Here is a 13,244-nt window from a genome sequence, read left to right as displayed (position 1 = left end):
AGTGCAAAGGTCACCGGATGTGATGTCATAGACAGGGGTAGTCTGTTCATATACTTCTGTTACGAAACAAGTACAGTAAATTTTGAAATATTTCGAAATAAACACAAATCACTACATAATATCAGTTATCTCCACTAATGTGAAATAACAATTTGACTTTTACGATATAATTGGCGTATTATTTAACCCGTTTGACCTCGCATGCTTCCATGACTCGGAAACTGTAGGTTAGGAATCAACATGCCACATGCAAGTTTCTTGGTATCCTGTATTCGAACTTTTGTTGATATTTACGAATCGCCATTCAATGTCGCTGGCTATGATAAATATAAACGCGAGTGCGTCATGTATATTTCAGTAAAATGCTACATACAATTTTCTGCGTTACGTTCATTCTAAATTTGGGATAGTTAAAGGAGTTTTCCTTTTATAATACATTTATAGATTCTGGCATTACTTTAGAACGATTGAACGGAGCATTTTAACAATTTATTCCATAAAAATAAAGACCATATTATCTGATTGCGAAAAATATAAACCTTAGAAGAGGATAGGTCCTCATCTACCAATGCTTTCCGTAGCAGGCGACTATACTGGAATATTGCTGAATATTGTACGAAACAGGCAAGAAAAAAACGAATAATATAAATTTGTTCTAGAATATACTGGAAAACGAAGTTTTACCTCAGGTTTAACAACAAAAGAAAATATGTTCGTTCTGGAATACACTGGAAAACCAATTTGTTTTACCTCCAGTTTATCCAAAATAAACAAAATATGTTCGTTCTTGAATATACTGGAAAACAAATTAGTTTCACGTCCAGTTTATTCAAAATGTTTCACCTCCAGTTTATCAAAAATAAACAAAATATGTTCGTTTTTGAATACACTGGAAAACAAATTAGTTTTACCTCCAGTTTATCCAAAATAAACAAAATAAATTATGTTCGTGCTGGAATACCCTGGAAAACAAGTTAGTTTCATCTTCAGTTTATCTAAAATAAACAAAATATGTTCGTTCTTGAATATACTGGAAAACAAATTAGTTTCACGTCCAGTTTATTCAAAATGTTTCACCTCCAGTTTATCAAAAATAAACAAAATATGTTCGTTTTTGAATACAGTGGAAAACAAATTAGTTTTACCTCCAGTTTATCCAAAATAAACAAAATAAATTATGTTCGTGCTGGAATACCCTGGAAAACAAGTTAGTTTCATCTTCAGTTTATCTAAAATAAACAAAATATGGTCGTTCTTGAATATACTGGAAAACAAATTAGTTTCACGTCCAGTTTATTCAAAATGTTTCACCTCCAGTTTATCAAAAATAAACAAAATATGTTCGTTTTTGAATACAGTGGAAAACAAATTAGTTTTACCTCCAGTTTATCCAAAATAAACAAAATAAATTATGTTCGTGCTGGAATACCCTGGAAAACAAGTTAGTTTCATCTTCAGTTTATCTAAAATAAACAAAATATGGTCGTTCTTGAATATACTGGAAAACAAATTAGTTTCACGTCCAGTTTATTCAAAATGTTTCACCTCCAGTTTATCAAAAATAAACAAAATATGTTCGTTTTTGAATACAGTGGAAAACAAATTAGTTTTACCTCCAGTTTATCCAAAATAAACAAAATAAATTATGTTCGTGCTGGAATACCCTGGAAAACAAGTTAGTTTCATCTTCAGTTTATCTAAAATAAACAAAATATGGTCGTTCTTGAATATACTGGAAAACAAATTAGTTTCACGTCCAGTTTATTCAAAATGTTTCACCTCCAGTTTATCAAAAATAAACAAAATATGTTCGTTTTTGAATACAGTGGAAAACAAATTAGTTTTACCTCCAGTTTATCCAAAATAAACAAAATAAATTATGTTCGTGCTGGAATACCCTGGAAAACAAGTTAGTTTCATCTTCAGTTTATCTAAAATAAACAAAATATGGTCGTTCTTGAATATACTGGAAAACAAATTAGTTTCACGTCCAGTTTATTCAAAATGTTTCACCTCCAGTTTATCAAAAATAAACAAAATATGTTCGTTTTTGAATACAGTGGAAAACAAATTAGTTTTACCTCCAGTTTATCCAAAATAAACAAAATAAATTATGTTCGTGCTGGAATACCCTGGAAAACAAGTTAGTTTCATCTTCAGTTTATCTAAAATAAACAAAATATGTTCGTTCTTGAATATACTGGAAAACAAATTAGTTTCACGTCCAGTTTATTCAAAATGTTTCACCTCCAGTTTATCAAAAATAAACAAAATATGTTCGTTTTTGAATACACTGGAAAACAAATTAGTTTTACCTCCAGTTTTTCCAAAATAAACAAAATAAATTATGTTCGTTCTGGAATACCCTGGAAAACAAGTTAGTTTCATCTTCAGTTTATCTAAAATAAACAAAATATGGTCGTTCTTAAATATACTGAAAAAAAACCAGTTTTACTTTAGAGTCAACAAAAAAAACAATTTGTTCATTCTAGAAAATATTAAAAGAACCCATTTTTTTCCTCAGGTTTAACCAAATTAAAGAACATGTTCGTTCTAGAATATACTGGAAAAACTAGTTTTACCTCAGATTTAACAAAACGAAAAGTTTACTGGACATTCTGGAAGCCCTAAAAGACTAAAAAACCGATTAATTGGATCATCCTTTCAAAACAAGAAGCCGAGGTTCTAAACAAATTAAACTTAAAAAAACAACATTTCCCCATCCCATTTGAAGATGAATGGTATGTTTTGCATTTGTTTCCAGCATTTAAGGGTATATACTTACAGATGACGTGATGAGAACTACCCCAGTACCCGACCGTTGCCAAATACTTGTTCTTATGTCGGTGAGTGAGAGATTTTTCTATTTCATTGAAGCGATATGCCGCCGGATACGGTGATAAAAAAACAAACGTCCAACTGATGATGTGATAAAAGCTTGCTGAGACCCACTGACAATACCTCGTAACACTCCAGTGAAGGCTAAGACAGAATGTGTGTCCTGCAGGACTTGTTTATTAGGCCTCTAGATCAGATAGGTGCTGGTCCCACGTTAGGGCGATATCTCCCACCATTACTTGTCCAACGCGTGTTGCAGATATTGAAGAACAAACGGGAAGTGCTTGGTGCATTTTAACTCAGCTGGTGCAAAGAAATACATATTACCGTTCAAATCGGGCATTCGAGTCCTGGTCGTGTTTTAGATACAGATACTGGAGTCCGGGTCATGATTTAGACACAGATGATCAAGTCCGGGTCATGATTTAGACACAGGTGGTCGAGTCCGCGTCATGATTCAGACACAAGTGATCGAGTCCGGGTCATGTTTTAGACACAGGTGATCGAGTCCGGGTCATGTTTTAGACACAGGTGATCGAGTCCGGGTCATGATTTAGACACAGGTGATCGAGTCCGCGTCATGATTCAGACACAGGTGATCGAGTCTGGGTCGTGTTTTAGACACCAGTGATCGAGTCAAGTCCGGGTTTTAGACACAGGTGATCGAGTCCGGGTGACGATTCAGACACAGATGATCAAGCCCGGGTCAAGTTTTAGACACAGGTGATCGAGTCAAGTTGGGTTTTAGACACAGATGATCAAGTCCGGGTCATGTGTTAGACACAGGTGATCGAGTCCGGGTCATGTTTTAGACACAGAAGATCGGTTCCGGATCATGTTTTAGACACAGTTGTATAGACTTCCATGTATTATAGGTGGGTGTATACAGTTGTATAGAATTCAGTGTATTTTAGATGGGTGTATACAGTTGTTTAGAATTCCGTGTATTTTAGATGGGTGTAAACAGTTGTATAGACTTCCATGTATTATAGGTGGGTGTATACAGTTGTATAGACTTCCATGTATTATAGATGTGTGTATACAGTTGTAAAGACTTCCATGTATTTTAGGTGGGTGTACACAGTTGTATAGAATTCAGTGTATTTTAGATGGGTGTATACAGTTGTATAGACTTCCATGTATTATAGATGGGTGTATACAGTTGTATAGACTTCCATGTATTATAGATGTGTGTATACAGTTGTAAAGGCTTCCATGTATTTTAGGTGGGTGTATACAGTTGTATAGAATTCCGTGTATTTTAGATGGGTGTATACAGTTGTATAGACTTCCATGTATTATAGATGGGTGTATACAGTTGTATAGACTTCCATGTATTATAGATGTGTGTATACAGTTGTAAAGACTTCCATGTATTTTAGGTGGGTGTACACAGTTGTATAGAATTCCGTGTATTTTAGATGGGTGTACACAGTTGTATAGACTTCCATGTATTTTAGGTGGGTGTATACAGTTGTAAAGACTTCCATGTATTATAGATGTGTGTATACAGTTGTAAAGACTTCCATGTATTTTAGGTGGGTGTATACAGTTGTATAGAATTCAGTGTATTTTAGATGGGTGTATACAGTTGTATAGACTTGCATGTATTATAGATGGGTGTATACAGTTGTATAGACTTCCATGTATTATAGATGTGTGTATACAGTTGTAAAGACTTCCATGTATTTTAGGTGGGTGTATACAGTTGTATAGAATTCAGTGTATTTTAGATGTGTGTATACAGTTGTATAGAATTCAGTGTATTTTAGATGGGTGTATACAGTTGTAAAGACTTCCATGTATTTTAGGTGGGTGTATACAGTTGTATAGAATTCAGTGTATTTTAGGTGGGTGTATACAGTTGTATAGAATTCAGTATATTTTAGATGTGTGTATACAGTTGTATAGAATTCAGTGTATTTTAGATGGGTGTATACAGTTGTAAAGACTTCCATGTTTTATAGATGTGTGTATACAGTTGTAAAGACTTCCATGTATTTTAGGTGGGTGTACACAGTTGTATAGAATTCAGTGTATTTTAGATGGGTGTATACAGTTGTAAAGACTTCCATGTATTATAGATGTGTGTATACAGTTGTAAAGACTTCCATGTATTTTAGGTGGGTGTACACAGTTGTATAGAATTCAGTGTATTATAGATGGGTGTATACAGTTGTATAGACTTCCATGTATTATAGATGTGTGTATACAGTTGTAAAGACTTCCATGTATTTTAGGTGGGTGTACACAGTTGTATAGAATTCAGTGTATTTTAGATTGGTGTATACAGTTGTAAAGACTTCCATGTATGACAGATGTGTGTATACAGTTGCATAGACTTCCATGTATTATAGATGGGTGTTTACAGTTGTATAGACTTCCATGTATTATAGGTGGGTGTATACAGTTGTATAGAATTCAGTGTATTTTAGATGGGTGTATACAGTTGTATAGACTTCCATGTATGACAGATGTGTGTATACAGTTGTATAGACTTCCATGTATTACAGATGGGTGTATACAGTTGTATAGACTTCCATGTATTATGGATGGGTGTATACAGTTGTATAGACTTCCATGTATTTTAGGTGGGTGTATACAGTTGTATAGACTTCCATGTATTATGGATGGGTGTATACAGTTGCATAGACTTCCATGTATTTTAGGTGGGTGTATACAGTTGTATAGACTTCCATGTATTATAGATGGGTGTATACAGTTGTATAGACTTCCATGTATTATAGATGGGTGTATACAGTTGTATAGACTTCCATGTATTATAGATGGGTGTATACAGTTGTATAGACTTCCATGTATTATAGATTGGTGTATACAGTTGTATAGACTTCCATGTATTATACATGGGTGTAAACAGTTGTATAGACTTCCGTGTATTATAGATGGGTGTATACAGTTGTATAGACTGTCATGTATTATAGATGGGTGTATACAGCTGTATAGACTTCCATGCATTACAGATGGGTGTATACAGTTGTATAGACTTCCATGTATTATAGATTGGTGTATACAGTTGTATAGACTGTCATGTATTATAGATGGGTGTATACAGTTGTATAGACTTCCATGTATTATAGATTGGTGTATACAGTTGTATAGACTGTCATGTATTATACATGGGTGTAAACAGTTGCATAGACTTCCATGTATTAAAGATGGGTGTATACAGTTGTATAGACTTCCATGTATTATAGATTGGTGTGTACAGTTGTATAGACTTCCATGTATTATACATGGGTGTAAACAGTTGTATAGACTTCCATGTATTATAGATGGGTGTATACAGTTGTATAGACTTCCGTGTATTATAGATGGGTGTATACAGTTGTATAGACTTCCATGTATTATAGATTGGTGTGTACAGTTGTATAGACTTCCATGTATTATACATGGGTGTAAACAGTTGTATAGACTTCCATGTATTATAGATGGGTGTATACAGTTGTATAGACTTCCGTGTATTATAGATGGGTGTATACAGTTGTATAGACTGTCATGTATTATAGATGGGTGTAAACAGTTGCATAGACTTCCATGCATTATAGATAGGTGTATGCAGTTGTATAGACTTCCGTGTATTACAGATGGGTGTATACAGTTGTATAGACTGTCATGTATTATAGATGGGTGTGTACAGTTGTATAGACTTCCATGTATTATAGATGGGTGTATACAGTTGTATAGACTTCCATGTATTATAGATGGGTGTAAACAGTTGCATAGACTATCATGTATTATAGATGGGTGTATACAGTTGTATAGACTGTCATGTATTATAGATGGGTGTACACAGTTGTACAGACTTCCATGTATTATAGATGGGTGTAAACAGTTGTATAGACTTCCATGTATTATGGATGGGTGTATACAGTTGTATAGACTTCCATGTATTATAGATGGGTGTATACAGTTGTATAGACTGTCATGTATTATGGATGGGTGTATACAGTTGTATAGACTTCCATGTATTATAGATGGGTGTATACAGTGGCATAAACTGTCATGTATTATGGATGGGTGTATACAGTTGTATAGACTTCCATGTATTATAGATGGGTGTATACAGTTGTATAGACAGTCATGTATTATATCTGGGTGTATACAGTTGCATAGACTTCCATGCATTATAGATAGGTGCACACAGTTGTATAGACTTCCATGTATTATAGATGGGTGTACACAGTTGCATAGACTGTCATGTATTATAGCTGGGTGTATACAGCTGTATAGACTGTCATGTATTATAGCTGGGTGTATACAGTTGTATAGACTTCCATGTATTATAGCTGGGTGTATACAGCTGTATAGACTGTCATGTATTATAGATGGGTGTATACAGTTGCATAGACTTCCATGCATTATAGATAGGTGCACACAGTTGTATAGACTGTCATGCATTATAGATGGGTGTATATAGTAGTATAGACTTCCATGCATTATAGATGGGTGTATACAGCTGTATAGACTTCCATGCATTAGAGATAGGTGTATACAGTTGTATAGACTGTCATGTATTATAGCTGGGTGTATACAGTAACATAGACTTCCATGCATTATAGATAGGTGCACACAGTTGTATAGACTTCCATGTATTATAGATGGGTGTATACAGTTGCATAGACTGTCATGTATTATAGCTGGGTGTATACAGTTGCATAGACTGTCATGTATTATAGATGGGTGTATACAGTTGTATAGACTGTCATGTATTATAGCTGGGAGTATACAGTTGCATAGACTTCCATGCATTATAGATAGGTGCACACAATTGTATAGACTTCCATGTATTATAGATGGGTGTATACAATTGCATAGACTGTCATGTATTATAGCTGGGTGTATACAGTTGTATAGACTGTCATGTATTATAGATGGGTGTATACAGTTGTATGGACTGTCATGTATTATAGCTGGGTGTATACAGTTGCATAGACTGTCATGTATTATAGATGGGTGTATACAGTTGTATAGACTTCCATGCATTATAGATGGGTGTATACAGCTGTATAGACTTCCATGCATTATAGATAGGTGTATACAGTTGTATAGACTGTCATGTATTATAGATGGGTGTATACAGTTGTATAGACTGTCATGCATTATAGATGGGTGTACACAGTTGTACAGACTTCCATGTATTATAGATGGGTGTAAACAGTTGCATAGACTTCCATGCATTATAGATAGGTGTATACAGTTGTATAGACTTCCGTGTATTACAGATGGGTGTATACAGTTGTATAGACTGTCATGTATTATAGCTGGGTGTATACAGTTGTATAGACTTCCATGTATTATAGATGGGTGTAAACAGTTGCATAGACTTCCATGTATTAAAGATAGGTGTATACAGTTGTATAGACGTCCATGTATTATAGATGGGTGTAAACAGTTGCATAGACTTCCATGTATTATAGATGGGTGTATACAGTTGTATAGACTGTCATGTATTATAGATGGGTGTATACAGTTGTATAGACTTCCATGTATTATAGATGGGTGTATACAGTTGTATAGACTTCCATACATTATATATGACTGTATACAGTTGCATAGACTTCCATACATTATATATGACTGTATACAGTTGCATAAACTCCCATGCATTATAGAGCGGTGTATACAGTTGTATAGACTTCCATGTATTATAGATGGGTATATACAGTTTTATAGACCTCCGTGTATTATAGATGGGTGTATACAGTTGTATAGACTTCCGTGTATTATAGATGGGTGTATACAGTTGTATTGACGTCCGTGTATTATAGAAGGGTGTATACAGTTGTACAGACTTCCATGTATTATAGATGGGTGTATACAGTTGTATGGACTTCCATGTATTATAGATGGGTGTATACAGTTGTATAGATTTCCATGTATTATAGAAGGGTGTATACAGTTGTATAGACTTCCATGTATTATAGAGGGGTGTATACAGTTGTATAAACTTCCATGTATTATAAATGGGTGTACACAGTTGTATAGGCTTCAGTGCATTACAGATAGGTGTATACAGTTGTATAGACTTCCATGCATAATAGATGGGTGTAAACAGTTGTATAGACTTCCATGTATTATAGATGGGTGTATACAGTTGTATAGACTTCCATGTATTATAGAGGGGTGTATACAGTTGTATAGACTTCCATGTATTATAGATGGGTGTATTAAGTTGTATAGACTTCCATGTATTATAGAGGGGTGTACACAGTTGTATAGGCTTCCGTGCATTACAGATGGGTGTATTAAGTTGTATAGACGTCCATGTATTACAGATGGGTGTATACAGTTGTATAGGCTTCCATGTATTATAGATGGGTGTACAGAGTTGTATAGACTTTCATGTATTATAGATGGGTGTATACAGTTTTATAGAATTCCATGCATTATGGATGTGTGTATACAGTTGTTTAGACGTCCCCGTATTATAGATGGGTGTATATAGTTGTATAGACTTTCATGTATTATAGATGGGTGTACACAGTTTTATAGAATTCCATGTATTATAGATGGGTGTATACAGTTGTATAGACTTCCATGTATTATAGATGGGTGTATACAGTTGTATAGATTTCCATGTATTATAGATGGGTGTACACAGTTGTATAGACTTCAATGTATTATAGATGGGTGTATACAGTTGTATAGACTTCCATGTATTATAGATGGGTGTACACAGTGGTATAGACTTCCTTGTATTATAGATGGGTGTATACAGTTGTAAAGACTTTCGTGTATTATAGCAGGGTGTATACAGTTGTATAGACTTCCATGTATTATAGATGGGTGAATACAGTTGTATAGACTTCCATGTATTATAGCTGGGTGTATACAGTTATATAGACTTCCGTGCGTTATAGACGGGTGTATACAGTTTTATAGACTTTCATGTATTATAGATGTTTGTATACAGTTGTAAAGACTTTCATGTATTATAGATGGGTGTACACAGTTTTATAGAATTCCATGTATCATAGATGGGTGAATACAGATGTATAGACTTCCATGTGTTATAGATGGGTGAATACAGATGTATAGACTTCCATGTATTATAGATGGGTGTATACAGTTTTATAGACTTCAATGTATTATAGATGGGTGTATACAATTTTATAGACTTCCATGTATTATAGATGGGTGTATACAGTTATATAGACCTCCATGTATTATAGATGGGTGTATACAGATGTATAGCCTTCCATGTATTATAGATGGGTGTATACAGTATTAAGACTTCCATGTATTATAGATGGGTGTATACAGTTGTATAGACTTCCGTGTATTATGGATGGGTGTATACAGTTGTATGGACTTCCATGTATTATAGATGGGTGTATACAGTTGTATATACTTCCGTGTATTACAGATGTGTGTATACAGTTGTACACGCTTACATAGGTGATCTTTATTTCCTCCCAGTGAAGGAGATACATTGATATGAGATATTACGGTACTGACAAACGCCTTGCTTTCTTTGGAGCGCCTTTGAGGTAGAACCTCCAATGTTTACACATGACTGCATTGACGTATATAATGTGCGTAAAAGTCGCCATAATGTTCTATTTATACGAAAGTAATACAATTTGAAAAAAGTCCATAAAGACAGATTCTGTCAAAAGGTTTGTGGTTGTCGTGAAAAGCGCAATAAACTGGAGACTGTCCTTTCGTTATAATAAGCTATGCTTTCCGTTAATGTAAACAGGAGAGTTTCTGCACCAGCCCCTCTCCTAAATCCAAGTTGAAAGGGGTGGGGGAAGCCTTATGATTTGTTTGCCCACTCTTCAATTTCATTCAACAGGATCTTTCGAACAGTTTACTTCATACAGGAATGAGGGTAATACCTCTGTAGTTAGTGGGGTCGTATTTACATGTAATATGGCCTTTATGGATAGGTAAAATATCCAACATTAAACATTTTTTATACATACTCATGAGAAACTATTTTATTACATACGCAAAGAAGAAAGTTAAGAACACCCCTATTTCTGAACCATGACAAATGGCAAAAATCCCGGCATGGGATGACTGACCACAGGAGCTGGGCGATACCAATGTTATCGGACAGAAGAAACATTTGACAACAAATAAAGAAGATATTGGTGAGTTATGATTGGAACTGACAAAAACATCATGGTAATAGAGGCACTATTTTTTACCTTAGACAATACCTAAAAATAGTATAGAGCTTCAGGATTAAGTAAACGAGTTACGTTTGATGTTTCATGTGAAAATGTTCCTTAAAGTCTCTACTTGACAGATCACGCTACGTCTCATGCCTCCAGTCAGACGTTGGGTCTGTTGATGGGTCAACAACAACCACTCCTGGTGCAGTGCCGCTTCCAATTGGCGTAAATCTTGTACAGGAGGATCTCGAACCTGTATGCGCCGCGCCAGAATATCCCAAACATGTTCAAGGGGGTTCAAATCTGGGCTTATTGCTGGCCAGGGTAGAGTCGTTATTGCATTGGCCCTCATGTAATCCACGACTGCATGAGAACGATGAAGTCTGGCATTGTCATCGATGTACTGAGGTCGAGTAGCAATAGGGTGGTTGTCAATTGAGGAACGACGACTGGCCTCAAAACTTCCCGGATGTACGGAGCCCTGATACGTTGCTGCTTATGGTGACCAAATCCAACCTGCAATCATGAGAGATGCACCCCAAACCATGAATCAATAAGAACTTATGTATGGGCAATTCTTGGTGCACAATCGCAAACACTAACGTCCATTATTGGTTCTGGGACGGCGCTCGATGCACAAAAACAGTTTGTTGCAAACGTGGAGGATGTTATTAATTCACCAGTTGACATACCATCTTCTATAAAGCGTTATCAAGATGTATTAAAGTACGCTCAATCCAAAGTAGACTACGTTTATGCGCCGGGACTATACATGTCTCCGAGTAATATGGAACTTCAGATTGGTCAAGTGATCGGTTATAATAATAAAATTGTTACTGCTATCGATCAACAAAAAACAGGTATAAATTCAGATATTAACAGCGAAACGGGAATAGTCAAGCCACAAATATCCACTAACACATCTACTGACGCACATATTGCAGCTAAACATCAACAACATATCGATGAAAAAACAGCTCTTATAGTAGGTGGAGTCGCGGCTGGTTTACTCATGATTTGGTTAAGTAGTCTTTTGCCGATATGTACAACAGCCCTGCAATTGCTACGATCAGTACCCACCAATGGTACTAAGCCAAGTGGTGGTCTTTGCTAATAAATTCAAGAGCCAGGAAACAACACTCCCTATTATACAGGGAAGTGCAGACGCGGCTTTCCCATTGCTGAACCAAATCTTTTAAATGCTTCTTTATCCACTCGTTTACACCCTTTTTATCAGAAGGGGGTGTGCCACCTCCTGTACCACCGGTTAACGCGAGAGTCAAAGTCGATATAACAAATCCTAATGCAGTTAAAATACTGGCAATGGTTATCCCCTGTTCTCTGAACAATGTTTTAATTTTATCGGCTAGTGTAGTATCATCGTTGGGGACTTGATCGATAGTTTCTCGAATTTGACTGATTTGTGAATGAAGTGCCTTCCTATTACTGGAAGCAGCCTTGAGGCGGTCTGATCTTTCGTCTTCTAAGTTACGCAATCTTTCAGCAACGGGGCATCTACTGAATTCATCACCCGTTCATGTTTGGTTTTCTCATAAGCTATATGCTTGTCGAGGTTCCGATACCTTGGCTATATTATTGATGAGTTCTCCCCACATTGTTTGCATTGCCTTGTCAAGACCTCGTAATTCCCTAATACTGAACTCCGAGGATGGTACACTGACCGTGGAATTATTGTAGTAGGTATCCAAGATTTCTCCGAGTCCGTCTGAGGACAGCTTCGAGCTTTCTTCCAAATTATCTATGGTACCGAGTTCACTACGCACAGTCTGAAGAACCTTAGTAGTCTTCACGGAAAGTTTTTCTCGTGAGAAGTCTACAAAACCTAATTCATTACGAACAATATTGATGCCATGTTTAGCAGCTATCGTAGATAAGGCTAGGGGCTTACGAGTACGAGAATTCATAAGATCAATATCTGGAGAGCCACTCAGTCGCAATATTCCTTTACTATCTATCGTAAACTTTGAATGGTCACGACCAATTGAGCTTTTTTTTAAGGCATCGTAATAATCATTAATGGCTGGTTTCAAAAGTTCATCGTTAAGATTCGTAAAGTACCCTCTTTGATTGTACTAGTATCAGTTATGTTATCTAGATTAATATCATCCATTATTATATTAAACATAAGGTTACATAATTTCAATATAACAGCAAGACTGTTAACGAGTATGTCACGAAAAATACAAAGGAGAATCAACACTTTTCATAATAGACGACCGCAGTGCGAGTAAAGAACTAACC

Source organism: Haliotis rufescens, unplaced genomic scaffold (genome assembly GCF_023055435.1).
Source record: "Haliotis rufescens isolate VD_foot unplaced genomic scaffold, xgHalRufe1.0.p SCAF_24, whole genome shotgun sequence".
Taxonomy (NCBI): Eukaryota; Metazoa; Mollusca; class Gastropoda; order Lepetellida; family Haliotidae; genus Haliotis; species Haliotis rufescens.
The sequence above is the reverse complement of the archived record's forward strand: the minus strand, read 5'-3'. Positions refer to the sequence as shown.